This window comes from Lithobates pipiens, unplaced genomic scaffold (assembly GCF_037356315.1).
Source record: "Lithobates pipiens isolate NorthernLeopardFrog02 unplaced genomic scaffold, aLitPip1_a1.2 Scaffold_8, whole genome shotgun sequence".
Lineage (NCBI taxonomy): Eukaryota > Metazoa > Chordata > Amphibia > Anura > Ranidae > Lithobates > Lithobates pipiens.
Genome location: NW_027507903.1, coordinates 52899068 through 52912273, shown reverse-complemented (window position 1 = coordinate 52912273; position 13206 = coordinate 52899068). Strand labels below are relative to the sequence as shown.

Genomic DNA, 13206 nt, shown 5'->3' with positions numbered 1-13206 from the left:
CTGGGAATTTTTATGCCCCAGAGAACCCAAAACTCCCACCCTGTACGTACTGCCGAAAATCCACAAACACCCTACCAGACCGCCTGGACGCCCCATTGTCTCCGGTAATGAATGTCTAACTGAGAAGGCCAGCGAGCTTGTAGACGATTTTCTTCGTCCTCATGTTGAGCGCTTGGCCTCCTATTTACAGGATACGTTGGACTTACTCAAGGCCCTGGAGGGCATATCTGTTCCTCAGGATGCATGGCTTGTCGCCCTTGATGTTGAGGCCCTCTACAACTCCATACCCCACTTAGCTGGGGTTCAAGTTGTGGAGGTTTTCATTTCCGAGGGCGGTAACTGTACCCCCCTATATTCTAATTTCATATTGAATCTAACTTAGGTTCATTTTGGAGAACAACATATTCATGTTCGGTGGCTCCCATTACCTCCAGGTGCAGGGGGTTGCGATGGGGACCAAATGTGCCCCATCGTATGCCAACCTGTACCTGGGGGGGTGGGAGCGTCACCTTCTTGCACAGGAAAGTCTGCGTGGTGCCTTTGATCAGATTCCAATCTGGAGGCGCTACATAGACGATATTTTCTTTGTCTGGACAGGAACCGAGGGGGATCTTCTGATTTTCTTTGAAAATTTGAAAATCAATGAATTTAATTTGAAATTTACGTTGGAGAGGAGCCAAACCTCCCTTACTTTTCTGGATCTCCAGATTTTCATCAATTCTGATGGAAGCCTGGGGTCCACTCTTTTCCGTAAACCCTCCGCAGCTAATACGGTACTACACGCTACCAGTTCCCACCCCCCTCCTTTGGTGTCCAGTATACCTTACAGTCAATATCTCAGGGTTAGAAGAAATTGTAGCAGTGATGAACTTTTCGAGAGAGAGGCTAAACTATTACAGGAACGTTTGCGGCAACGTGGCTACAGCCATAAGTGTCTCAAGCGCTCTTATCTTAAGGCAAAAAAACAAACTAGATCTACATTGATCTATGGCAATAAAACTCCCAAAGACAATGTCCAGACTCGAGTGATTACACGCTTTTCGGGGCAACATCAGCAGGTACGTAATATTTTAAACAAGTATTGGTACCTGCTACGTGCAGACCCTAAAATCTGCAAGTTTGTTGGAGATGGCCCATCTATTACATACAGACGGCCTCAATCACTCCGTGACAAGTTGGTCCGGAGTCATTATATTCCGGCAAAAGCGAAAATAACAACAAAAAATAGGGACATGGGCACTAGACCTTGCCATAGGTGTAATTACTGCCGTTTTCTATTTGCCTCTAGACACATAATGTTGCCTAATGGTCAAATTTACAAACCGAAATTTCTAGCCACCTGTCAGTCGATTGGTATTGTTTACCTTATGATGTGCAACTGTGGGGCTTATTATGTAGGAAAGACCAAACGTCCGTTTTTTTGCCGAATTAGGGACCATGTATCCCTTGTTCGTGCTAAAAAAATGGAGACACCCATTAGCAGGCACATGGGTCTGTTTCATGCATTTGACGAGACTTGCATGCACTTTTTTGCACTGGAAACATATCCCCCAGGTGAGAGGGGTGGTAACTTTGATCGTATACTTTTACAAAATGAGGCTCGATGGATTTACACCTTAGGGGCTACCCATGCCCCTGGCTTGAATGACTCATTAAGCTACAAACCTTTTCTCTGAGGTTTATATTATTTCTCCTTGATTTTTTCTTTCTCTTTTTCTTTCCTTTTTTTTTTTTTTTTTTATTTTTTTTTTATTTTATTCAATTCTATTCTGAATTTTTCTTTTTCTGCTTCTTTTCCTCTGTTATTGATTAGATGCGCTTTTATGCACTTATGTATAAATTTACATGACTCAATTGTCGATTAATCGAGAGACTGGGGTATCTTTAAATACTCACCTGGCAGTAATTGTGTCACTTTAGAGTGAGATAAATTCTCTGCTATCTTATTCTAGCCTTAATTTATTTGGTTATATACTCTATTTTTAAGAATATCTTTAAAATTTAAACTTCAGAAATATAAGGATGAGACACCCTAGAATTGAAGCCTGTATGGGCGCCCCGGGCTTTACGACAGACCCGTGCCAACCTGATCCATTGGAACTTAGCTGTATGTATATAAGTCCCCTTTTTTGTTCTGCACTGGGTTGGCTACTATAATGTCTCATAGTATAGGACAGTCTCCCCTTCATATAGAAGCAGCTTTATATGCTCCTCAATGAAGGTGGATCACTGTCCTTCACTGTTAGTAATCAATGAGCAGATGATTTGGACAGCGGTATTGTTCCTTTCCACTGATGTTCAGCATCAGAGCTTAGGAATGTAACACTCTCACTACCTGGCTTTTCCTCTCACTGCTCTTTCATTCTAATCTATGCACAGTTTTCTTTAGATTCCCCCAGTGTATGTGGCTTATTCTGTGTCTCCGTTTGTACACAGAACGTAGGTAGGTGTATTTTGGGAAGTTTCCTCTTTGCCATCACTGTGGATGGCTTTGTGGACTTTCCAAAATGGCCCCTCGGTTCCTTCCGAGACTCAGCTGTGGATAGTATTTCCGCCCGCCCATCGGGGGCGTTCCCAGACGCCTGCTAATTTGGGAGGAGGGCTTCATAAGGCAGCAGCTTGTCTGCCTTACTCTCTCTCAGTGGAGGTTTTGACATTGGTTATTCTGTCTGTGCTAACAGGTATGTTTGAGGTCTCTCTGGTATATTAAGGCTTCAGCCTCACATTTGATACTGAACTTCAGCAACACTGTGTAATGTAACTAATTTCTGGCTTTGTTTGCTGGTCTGTCTCTTTTATGCAGACCAGATTCGCTAGCCCTATGTGAACATCAAGCACTTTTCTACCTGCTGTGCAATTGAATAGGATGATACTCTCCATTGATTATTCTGGACACCAGCTGTTACACCTTTGGCTTTTTTCGGATTCCCTGACATATTTTCAGGCTTTTCAATGTGGATCTGATCAGGTAGTTAACTCTGAATTTATTACTCAAATCATACACTAACCTATGCAACTCTTGAAGTTGCAAAATTTGAGCGACCTTTTGTTAGCACATACTTTAGTTTTCCTAATCCACTTTGGAAATCTTTTTTCTTTCTTCTTTCAGCATATTTGTAAACCGCTATTTGAAGCACCTCCTTACAGGCCCTTTTGAACTGGGTGTCTTTTCCTTATTTCTCCATTTTTATTGAGGATTTCCATACTGCAGTACACTATGTGATCTCCTTCAGATATGTGAATACACACTGGGTGAGTGTATGACCCCTCAGTCTTCTCGATTATTGACCAACCTGTTTTGTTTCCCCTTTTCTTTACATGCATATATTTAATCTATAACAATCCTATGTAATTAGCAATTAGTTTAATTGGTGTGTTTGTTTGTCTTGCCCACCAGTCTATTCTATACAATGATACAATGTACTATTTAATCTTTATTTTGTTCTATATATCCTTCTTCTTCATGCAGTTGTACATTTATTTAAAGTATCCAAAGCTCCTGAAGAAACTCGCCTTATGAGTGAAACATGTCGAGCACCTCGTTATTTTGATCGAATTTATCAGTGTTCTTTCCTGATCCGAATGTACTGTATGGAAATAATCATGTATTTATTGTGTTTTTAACAAAAATTTGATGTTTTTTGTATAATAAAAATTGTCTCTATATAAAATAACCATCTTTCTTCTTCTCTAAGAAATCTTTTTGAATGATTGTTATTTGATTTTTTCTTTTGGTTATTATATGATACCGGTAAAAGTCCCGTTGAGGTTAGTCACCTCCCCCCCCTTGTTTCTCGTTTTACATTTGAATTTTGGGATGTGGTATCATTCAGTTTGGTAGGCTTCTCTTCATATTGTTAATCTTGTAAACTCAGGGTGTTACCCACCCATCACTGCTTTCGAAGAGCAGCCTTCTATCCAAACCCATAATTTTATTCCCACTTTATTGTTGTTGCTGGCTCATCTACTCTGTAGCAAACTTTTCTTTTTTCATTTTCTCCTTTTTTTTTTTTTTTTTTCCCTATGGCCAATTATTGTGGAGGAGCCTTTGAGGGACTTATGGATACTTTCCATAGGTCCCACAATGGCACCACTGGAGGCTTATCTATGGATCGTTTATTTCTCAGATTACAGCGCATGCTGGAAAAGAAGGCACGCATCTATTGGAATAAATGGTATTTCTCTAAATATATTGAGGATAATATGGTACCTTGGGGACTTCGAATTCAGATTTTCCCCACAGTTCAAAAAATGGAACCTGAGTTCAAAAATACTTGGGAATCCAACTTACAATTATGCTCAACACAAATGATGAAATTATTATGCTCTCATTACAATCTTGAGCTAACAAATGTTGATAATGTTTTAAAAAAATTATATGATGATAATAAAACCATTACTTTGGATGCGGCCTTCTCAGAACGAGAAAAAACTTTAAAGATTAACTTAGAATCGTATGTAGCAACTCTACTCCAAACCAAGGAGAAGAAGTTTATGCGTGATAAGCTCTCTTATGACAATGACACTGCCTACAATTGGTCCCCCCACAATAAAAGGAAAGGGAAAAAATTTAAACAATTGGTTTCCACCAACACCTGCCCTGAACTAAGTGATTCTGACAATTCATCTTTACTTTCTTTGTCTCCCTCTCAGGTATCCGAATGTGCCACTTCGGTTAGAAAATCTTCGGGTCACAGACGTAATGACGGTAACACTAATTCGCACAAAACCAAACTTAAGGGGCTTTCAAATCCCCCGCGCACACCGATGAACACACGTTCTTCACTATTTAAATCGTCGAACAGCACCAAATTAGGAACCCAGGCAGATACCTTTGGCCCCTCAGACACTACCCCAAACGTACCTGTCCCTTCACTACCACCCCCCAGTAAAGGTGGGGATAGCACTATTGAACCAATTTTTCGCACGGCCCCCATCTTCACCCAAACCCCTCACGACGCGAGGAAAGCACCAGATCTCAATCTCACTCAATCCAAACCTCCCAAAAACACTTTGAAGTAGTTAATCTTTCTTCTTACCCACTCACTGAAGCACAATTATCTGTCCTGAGTTTGGGCCTAACTTTTTGCCCTACTCAGAATGTGGATGAATTTGAGTTAGTTAAAGACATTAACCTATTTGCACGCAAACTTATGTTCAGGGTTTTATATGACAAACCTCAGTTAGAAATTAATACCTCTAAACCTGCCAATTCACTTTGGCAGGGAATGAGTCTTAATGATATAAAGGCAATGGAGGAACTTATGGAGCTATGGGAGGAGGGCCACATAGACGAGACTGATCTTTTGGAGGCTGAAGCTTTGTCCATCTCCCCTCCTCTGCCTCGTCTGTCTGCCCCTCCTCCTTTGGCTCCAGTTGTCAAAACTTATAAACCCAAATCCACCAATTTCCCGGCTCTCCAGGGGAATCCCAATATCTGGGCTTTTACCCAGCAAGTAATTGGAGAAATCAAAAAAACACGTTGGCACTATTCTGAGAAATCCAACCTTACGAGTGAGCAAAGAGAAGCCCTCCGCTCCTTGCAATCACAAACACAAATTATAATTAAACCGTCGGACAAGGGGGGTAATTTGGTGGTGATGGACAATCGGCAGTACGAAGACATGGCTAAACAACTATTATCTAATAAGGAATGGTACAAGAAAATTCCTGACAGCCATGTTAAATACACTATTGACAAATTTAGACACTTGTTGAATGCTACCTATCATCAAGGTGTGATCACTAAACAAACCTGGGAATTTTTATGCCCCAGAGAACCCAAAACTCCCACCCTGTACGTACTGCCGAAAATCCACAAACACCCTACCAGACCGCCTGGACGCCCCATTGTCTCCGGTAATGAATGTCTAACTGAGAAGGCCAGCGAGCTTGTAGACGATTTTCTTCGTCCTCATGTTTAGCGCTTGGCCTCCTATTTACAGGATACGTTGGACTTACTCAAGGCCCTGGAGGGCATATCTGTTCCTCAGGATGCATGGCTTGTCGCCCTTGATGTTGAGGCCCTCTACAACTCCATACCCCACTTAGCTGGGGTTCAAGTTGTGGAGGTTTTCATTTCCGAGGGCGGCAACTGTACCCCCCTATATTCTAATTTCATATTGAATCTAACTTAGGTTCATTTTGGAGAACAACATATTCATGTTCGGTGGCTCCCATTACCTCCAGGTGCAGGGGGTTGCGATGGGGACCAAATGTGCCCCATCGTATGCCAACCTGTACCTGGGGGGGTGGGAGCGTCACCTTCTTGCACAGGAAAGTCTGCGTGGTGCCTTTGATCAGATTCCAATCTGGAGGCGCTACATAGACGATATTTTCTTTGTCTGGACAGGAACCGAGGGGGATCTTCTGATTTTCTTTGAAAATTTGAAAATCAATGAATTTAATTTGAAATTTACGTTGGAGAGGAGCCAAACCTCCCTTACTTTTCTGGATCTCCAGATTTTCATCAATTCTGATGGAAGCCTGGGGTCCACTCTTTTCCGTAAACCCTCCGCAGCTAATACGGTACTACACGCTACCAGTTCCCACCCCCCTCCTTTGGTGTCCAGTATACCTTACAGTCAATATCTCAGGGTTAGAAGAAATTGTAGCAGTGATGAACTTTTCGAGAGAGAGGCTAAACTATTACAGGAACGTTTGCGGCAACGTGGCTACAGCCATAAGTGTCTCAAGCGCTCTTATCTTAAGGCAAAAAAACAAACTAGATCTACATTGATCTATGGCAATAAAACTCCCAAAGACAATGTCCAGACTCGAGTGATTACACGCTTTTCGGGGCAACATCAGCAGGTACGTAATATTTTAAACAAGTATTGGTACCTGCTACGTGCAGACCCTAAAATCTGCAAGTTTGTTGGAGATGGCCCATCTATTACATACAGACGGCCTCAATCACTCCGTGACAAGTTGGTCCGGAGTCATTATATTCCGGCAAAAGCGAAAATAACAACAAAAAATAGGGACATGGGCACTAGACCTTGCCATAGGTGTAATTACTGCCGTTTTCTATTTGCCTCTAGACACATAATGTTGCCTAATGGTCAAATTTACAAACCGAAATTTCTAGCCACCTGTCAGTCGATTGGTATTGTTTACCTTATGATGTGCAACTGTGGGGCTTATTATGTAGGAAAGACCAAACGTCCGTTTTTTTGCCGAATTAGGGACCATGTATCCCTTGTTCGTGCTAAAAAAATGGAGACACCCATTAGCAGGCACATGGGTCTGTTTCATGCATTTGACGAGACTTGCATGCACTTTTTTGCACTGGAAACATATCCCCCAGGTGAGAGGGGTGGTAACTTTGATCGTATACTTTTACAAAATGAGGCTCGATGGATTTACACCTTAGGGGCTACCCATGCCCCTGGCTTGAATGACTCATTAAGCTACAAACCTTTTCTCTGAGGTTTATATTATTTCTCCTTGATTTTTTCTTTCTCTTTTTCTTTCCTTTTTTTTTTTTTTTATTTTATTCAATTCTATTCTGAATTTTTCTTTTTCTGCTTCTTTTCCTCTGTTATTGATTAGATGCGCTTTTATGCACTTATGTATAAATTTACATGACTCAATTGTCGATTAATCGAGAGACTGGGGTATCTTTAAATACTCACCTGGCAGTAATTGTGTCACTTTAGAGTGAGATAAATTCTCTGCTATCTTATTCTAGCCTTAATTTATTTGGTTATATACTCTATTTTTAAGAATATCTTTAAAATTTAAACTTCAGAAATATAAGGATGAGACACCCTAGAATTGAAGCCTGTATGGGCGCCCCGGGCTTTACGACAGACCCGTGCCAACCTGATCCATTGGAACTTAGCTGTATGTATATAAGTCCCCTTTTTTGTTCTGCACTGGGTTGGCTACTATAATGTCTCATAGTATAGGACAGTCTCCCCTTCATATAGAAGCAGCTTTATATGCTCCTCAATGAAGGTGGATCACTGTCCTTCACTGTTAGTAATCAATGAGCAGATGATTTGGACAGCGGTATTGTTCCTTTCCACTGATGTTCAGCATCAGAGCTTAGGAATGTAACACTCTCACTACCTGGCTTTTCCTCTCACTGCTCTTTCATTCTAATCTATGCACAGTTTTCTTTAGATTCCCCCAGTGTATGTGGCTTATTCTGTGTCTCCGTTTGTACACAGAACGTAGGTAGGTGTATTTTGGGAAGTTTCCTCTTTGCCATCACTGTGGATGGCTTTGTGGACTTTCCAAAATGGCCCCTCGGTTCCTTCCGAGACTCAGCTGTGGATAGTATTTCCGCCCGCCCATCGGGGGCGTTCCCAGACGCCTGCTAATTTGGGAGGAGGGCTTCATAAGGCAGCAGCTTGTCTGCCTTACTCTCTCTCAGTGGAGGTTTTGACATTGGTTATTCTGTCTGTGCTAACAGGTATGTTTGAGGTCTCTCTGGTATATTAAGGCTTCAGCCTCACATTTGATACTGAACTTCAGCAACACTGTGTAATGTAACTAATTTCTGGCTTTGTTTGCTGGTCTGTCTCTTTTATGCAGACCAGATTCGCTAGCCCTATGTGAACATCAAGCACTTTTCTACCTGCTGTGCAATTGAATAGGATGATACTCTCCATTGATTATTCTGGACACCAGCTGTTACACCTTTGGCTTTTTTCGGATTCCCTGACATATTTTCAGGCTTTTCAATGTGGATCTGATCAGGTAGTTAACTCTGAATTTATTACTCAAATCATACACTAACCTATGCAACTCTTGAAGTTGCAAAATTTGAGCGACCTTTTGTTAGCACATACTTTAGTTTTCCTAATCCACTTTGGAAATCTTTTTTCTTTCTTCTTTCAGCATATTTGTAAACCGCTATTTGAAGCACCTCCTTACAGGCCCTTTTGAACTGGGTGTCTTTTCCTTATTTCTCCATTTTTATTGAGGATTTCCATACTGCAGTACACTATGTGATCTCCTTCAGATATGTGAATACACACTGGGTGAGTGTATGACCCCTCAGTCTTCTCGATTATTGACCAACCTGTTTTGTTTCCCCTTTTCTTTACATGCATATATTTAATCTATAACAATCCTATGTAATTAGCAATTAGTTTAATTGGTGTGTTTGTTTGTCTTGCCCACCAGTCTATTCTATACAATGATACAATGTACTATTTAATCTTTATTTTGTTCTATATATCCTTCTTTTTCATGCAGTTGTACATTTATTTAAAGTATCCAAAGCTCCTGAAGAAACTCGCCTTATGAGTGAAACATGTCGAGCACCTCGTTATTTTGATCGAATTTATCAGTGTTCTTTCCTGATCCGAATGTACTGTATGGAAATAATCATGTATTTATTGTGTTTTTAACAAAAATTTGATGTTTTTTGTATAATAAAAATTGTCTCTATATAAAATAACCATCTTTCTTCTTCTCTAAGAAATCTTTTTGAATGATTGTTATTTGATTTTTTCTTTTGGTTATTATATGATACCGGTAAAAGTCCCGTTGAGGTTAGTCACCTCCCCCCCTTGTTTCTCGTTTTACATTTGAATTTTGGGATGTGGTATCATTCAGTTTGGTAGGCTTCTCTTCATATTGTTAACCCCAAAAGCTTAATGATTTATCCAACAGTTAAAGAGTCCAGTTGTAAGTGGCTGTTCCCTGGACTGTGTACATAGAGACTTTGATTGAAGTCAACAGTTTCAAGCAGCTGGGCTAAACTCTACCCTGATACCCTCTATTCCCAACTTAGAGACTGAGTTTGTTCAACTGTTTTATGCAAAATAAAAATCCTAACAAGGAATTCAGGTGTCAGTCTCTACAAATTACTGGGTTATCAACCCTGGGAACCCCTAGACAAGAACAAGTAGGAGCTGGAGGAGGTAATCCATAAGCCCAGAAAATTCAGCCGCTACTTCGGGGATAAGTGTTACACTTCTATGTTGTATGTTACATTATATGGACCAAAGCATGCGTTGCCTCAACAATTCCTGGTTTCCCAGTAATCGCAAACTATTTTAATATAGTTGACCTGAGGTTTATGTGTGTCTGTGAGACTGTTGCTTGCAGAGTAAATGAGGAGTATTTTTTGGGTGTAAGGACTGTGGCATGTGTATGATGTATAAAGTTCTCTTTGATTTCTATAAAGCAGGACAGTTGACCTGTTGGCATTTTTTACCTTTCACAAACTGTGTACAATGTTTAAATATTGATTGTTTAGTAACTAATAGTAGTTCATTTTATATTTCCTTTTATAACCAGGGTGATCAGTAAAAATCATGCTCTTTCAGTAAATTATCTAGGTGGATGAAAAATGATCTAGGAATTTATCTAGGAAAACAAAATGAATCTAGGAAGATATTTGGGTTGACAACCCTTTTCTTAATGTTGAATTTAAATCGTGGGGTTGGAATACAATTTTAATTATCTACAGCCCGACTCCATTACCAAGGAGAATGTAAAAAAAATGCATTTTGTATTCAAATGATTGGATGATGGAAGTCAGCAGAGCTTAACTTCATTTGCTAAGAACTAGAGCAAATTCCCTTGCAAAGTGCAACTGCCCTGCCAAAGTCAGCAGTTTTAATAAATTAACCCCAACGTTTGTCTCAGGCACTTTTTATTTATTCCCCAATGTTCTTGGGGGACATATCCATTCCATGGATTTTCCATGGATCCTCCTGGCAGAAAGCTACTGTCCCCTCGGAGCCATATGCTCAGTGCAGAAACATTCTTGGGTAACATCAGTGTGCACGTTTATGTGCACATATTTGTTTAAAGCGGGAGTCCGCCGGGACTCCGCGTTTTTTTTTTTTTTTAAAAGCCAGCAGCTACAAATACTGCAGCTGCTGACTTTTAAAATAGTGACACTTACCTGTCCAGCGCGCCCGCGATGTCGGCACCCGAAGCCGATCTGTAGATCGTATCTCGGGTGCTGCCTCCGCCATCTTGGGTATGGGAATCAGGAAATGGAGCCTTTCGGCTTAATTTCCCGGTTCCCTGCTGCGCATGCGCGAGCCGCGCTGCGCAATAAGCACGGTCCCCGCTGCCTCTGGGATCTGTGTGTTTTCCCAGCAGGCATCGGGGCACTTGCGGGAAGGGGCGGGCACTTGCGGAAAGGGGCGTAATATACGCCCCTTTCCGCAGAGAGCTATCCCGGAAGTGGGTACAGATACCTGTACTGTACAGGTATCTGCACCCCCCTCCCCCTGAAAGGTGCCAATTGTGGCGCCGGAGGGGGGGAGGGTTCCGATGAGCGGAAGGTCCACTTTAGGGTGGACCTCCGCTTTAAACTCAACAATTAGACTGCATTGTTTCTGTGACCAGTTTTTGAATTTCCAATCACTTTTGCTTTCCCTTATACAAAAGATTCCATCACATTTTATTTAAAGAAGTTTCAAACTTTTATTATCTTATACTATAGCCACACTCATTTCACTTAGGAGATAAAAATTTTTTTATAGAAATATCTCTTTCTATGTATGGGGACTCCTTTTTCCTACATTGAAGAACAAGGCCGTTTCCAAGAAAAATGGAGCCTCAGGTTTAATTCAGTGGAACATAAGATGTGTTTGACTCCTGTGCTCTGTGCTGTGTGGGTGGATGAAAGCTTTCACAGTAGCTCCAAAACATTCTAATTGGAAAGGAGACAGTCTTGTAGATAGAGATGGAATAGATCGATCTAGGATTTGAATAATTGTGTAACAAGAACAGAATTATTCAGCATCTTTAAAGGTCCAAGGTTCTCAAAACTATCTTTTGATTTCATGATCTATGCCAACTGCAAAGGATTTAAACACATAAAAATAGCCCTTTCTGTATTCATTTTCCTTTCAGAAAAGTGAATTCACTAAGATCAGGGTTAAACTAAATCAGCCTCCAAGGATGTCAGGAAAAGATGTTTATTTGCAAAGCATTCAGCTGGATGTGCAAGTTGAGCTGATCTGGATTTCATGCTTTATCGATTCACTGTATTAATTGCATGAGAAATAAAACCAAATCCTCCTAGACCAATTACCAAGATTTATAGACTGAACTTGGAGGTATAGCAAGCCAGTCTTTTCTTGTCATTTTGAACTGTGCCTTAGTACAGCATTTTGATATATGTTTCCTAAAGCCCCTCAAAAACAACCAAATATTATTAGAATGTTATAACAAAGCTATGTAATGCCAGCACAAAAATATTATTTTGTACGATTGATTTTTATAGAAAAGAGGCATCTACAATGGATTTATGGATACTAAACACAATAGGATACGGATATCAATTGTGAGGTCTAATCTTCTTAATGTGAAACTCCATTTGTTCTCAGAAAAATCCACAAACAGTTAGCTATATACATTGAAAGTTTTTTTTTTTTATCAGATTTGATGCAGAATCTTACCTGCTTCTATTGTTTGGACATTTAGACGGATCACAATGGGGAGTTTGTTAAAATTCTTCAATCTGAGTGATGAATACGTTTCTATCTTTACTATAGTCACATGATCATTCCCATTATTGTAATAGGAACCAGTGACCGCCAGGTTCTATATACATATGCAAGTACATTACTAATATGCATAGAAAAATAATGCGCTTAATGTACAAGCGAATAGATTCAAATTAAATGATCAAATTGACAGCAACATTCACAACATTGTACACAGCAACATCCAAAAACATGTCTTAAGGATGTGAATCAGAAATCTAAATAAATTATAACATACATCATGAAAATGTATTATACATATTATAATAATAAAAATTTATATGAAACACCAAAGTCCATAAAGTGATAATGTGCAAGGTCTTTGGATTCAGTGCAACACCCAGTGCTTAGATAAATGAGGCAAAAATATCTTCTTACCAGATCCAAAGACCTATCAAGGTCTATATTCGCATCTGTGAGCTTTATTAACCCTCACATTAGGAATAGGGGCAGGTCATTTTAGCTTATCTGGCTTCCTCGTGGGGAACTGTTGGTGAAAATAAGCCAAAGATAATAGTCACAAGATATCCACTGAGGGCAATCCAACTTTATCTCTAACAGAGAAGACCTGTTTCCTCGCACCGTTGCAGAGGCTGCAACCTGGGGAGGAAACAGGTCTTCTCTGTTATAAATAAAGCTGGATCGCCCTCTGTGAATATCCTGTGACTATTATCTTTGGCTCATTTTCACCAATGGTTCCCCCACGAGGAGGCTGGATAAGCTAAGATGACCTGCA

General features: G+C 40.3%; 2 long non-coding RNA genes across 2 annotated transcripts; both read left to right on the top strand.

Annotated features, from left to right (window-relative positions):
• Positions 1-2493: 2493 nt before the first annotated feature.
• On the top strand, positions 2494-3622 carry LOC143960395 (uncharacterized). Its single transcript, XR_013270309.1, has 4 exons — positions 2494-2681; positions 2804-2968; positions 3110-3252; positions 3470-3622. It is a non-coding gene; the product is annotated as an uncharacterized LOC143960395 (long non-coding RNA).
• Positions 3623-8234: 4612 nt separating this feature from the next.
• Positions 8235-9363, top strand: LOC143960294 (uncharacterized). Its single transcript, XR_013270293.1, has 4 exons — positions 8235-8422; positions 8545-8709; positions 8851-8993; positions 9211-9363. It is a non-coding gene; the product is annotated as an uncharacterized LOC143960294 (long non-coding RNA).
• The last annotated feature ends 3843 nt before the right edge of the window (positions 9364-13206 follow it).